Source organism: Rhinolophus ferrumequinum, chromosome X, assembly GCF_004115265.2.
Source record: "Rhinolophus ferrumequinum isolate MPI-CBG mRhiFer1 chromosome X, mRhiFer1_v1.p, whole genome shotgun sequence".
In the NCBI taxonomy this organism is placed as follows: domain Eukaryota; kingdom Metazoa; phylum Chordata; class Mammalia; order Chiroptera; family Rhinolophidae; genus Rhinolophus; species Rhinolophus ferrumequinum.
Genome location: NC_046284.1, coordinates 20,775,076 through 20,777,036, shown reverse-complemented (window position 1 = coordinate 20,777,036; position 1,961 = coordinate 20,775,076). Strand labels below are relative to the sequence as shown.

Genomic DNA, 1,961 nt, shown 5'->3' with positions numbered 1-1,961 from the left:
GTAAAGCATAGAGAATATGGTCAATAATATGATAATTACTATGTATAGTGCCAGGTGGGCACTAGCCAGGGGGATCACTTCTTAAATTATATCAATGTCTAACCACTATGTTGTACACCTGAAATTAATGTAAAAAATAGTGAATGTCAAAAAAAGAAGAGAGAGGAGAGATTTCGAGCAATCAGCGATGTCTCCAGGCCTGCAGCTGTGATGGAGGGAGCTGCAGTACGACTATTGTGCGGCTGCACACTGCTAAGAAGAAACTTCCCAACTTGCCTGTCTTCTTGGAAAACTCCTCCTCGTGTCCTACAATCTTCCCAGTCAGAAGCTGTACTCAATATAACAAACGATGGGCTACCCTGCGCCCTCCTGCAGACATTTACAGATGAGGAGATGATGATAAAGAGCACAGTTAAAAAATTTGCCCATAAACAAGTTGCTCCTTTGGTTTCAAAAATGGATGAAAATTCAAAAATGGAGGCATCACTAATGCAAAGATTATTTCAACAGGGGTTGATGGCTATTGACCTTGAAACAAAATATGGAGGAACAGGAGATTCATTTTTTTTCTCTGTCCTAGTGATAGAGGAATTAGCCAAAGTTGACGTATCTGTGGCTTTGATATGTGACATCCAGAACACAGTAATTAATGAGCTGTTTAGAAAACATGGAACAGAAGAACAAAAGGCTACCTATTTGACCAAGCTAGCTACAGAAAAAATAGGAAGTTTCTGCCTTTCAGAGGCTGGAGCAGATAGGGATCCATTTGCTTTGAAGACCAGAGCTGATTAAAAAAGGGAAATTATTATGTCATCAATGGGTCAAAGATGTGGATTACCAATGCCGAGTATGCAGAGCTCTTCCTGGTGATGGCTAATGTAGATCCCACCAGGGGGTATAAAGGAATCACCTGCTTCATAGTAGATCGCGATACTGAAGGCCTGCACATAGAGAAAGCAGAAAACAAAATGGGGATCAGAGATTCTTCCACCTGCCCATTAACATTTGAAAATTCCAGGGTTCCGGAAACCAATATTCTGGGACACATTGGACATGGCTATAAGTATGCCATAGGGAGCCTTAATAAAAGTAAAATAGGAATTGCTGCACAGATGCTGGGACTGACTCAAGGATGTTTTGACTACACTATTCCATATCTTAAAGAAAGGATATAAATTGGCAAAAGAATATTTGACTTTTAGGGGCTTCAACACCAAGTGGCTCAGGTGGCCACCCAGCTGGAAGCTACACGATTGCTAACATACAACGCTGCTAGGCTTTTAGATGCCGGCAGGCCATTCATAAAAGAAGTATCTATGGCCAAATACTATGCATCAGAAGTTGCAGGACTAACAACTAGTAACTGTATTGAGTGCATGGGAGGTGTAGGCTACACCCCATGGAAAAATATTTCCGAGATGCAAAGATTGGTACAATCTATGAAGGAACTTCAAATATCCAGCTGAACACCATTGCAAAGCACATCAATGCAGAATACTGACAACCACAGGAGTGGGGCCCCTCCCTGACGTCACTGATGTAAAATTTCAAACTACTGTGCCTTTGGGGGAAGTTAAACACCACAGCACTGAAGCAATTTAAGTCCTTAGTCCTGGATCTTAGGGTAGACGTTTTCTATTTTATCTTTCCAGTCTGCTCACCTTAAGCACAGGAAATCATTTTTAAAATTTGAGAAGAAACGCATCCATATTTTCTCAAACTCTTTTTCTAAAGTTCTATAGATATTCTAGCTTCAGGGTATATAAAAGTTTTACTCTATCAGAATTTGGAAAAATAGGGGCTGGCCTGGTGGCTCAGGTGGTATGAACATTGTGCTCCTAATGAGAAGGCCTCCGGTTCGATTCCCACATGGGCCAGTGAGCTGTGCCCTCTACAGCTAAGATTGTGAACAACAGCTCTCCCTGGAGCTGGGCTACGGTGGGCTGCTGAGTGCTGCCACA

At 42.0% G+C, this 1,961-nt stretch overlaps 1 pseudogene; it reads left to right on the top strand.

The window, feature by feature from the left end:
* The first annotated feature begins 210 nt into the window (after positions 1–210).
* LOC117025166 (short/branched chain specific acyl-CoA dehydrogenase, mitochondrial-like) lies at positions 211–1,501 on the top strand (annotated as a pseudogene).
* Positions 1,502–1,961: the final 460 nt, after the last annotated feature.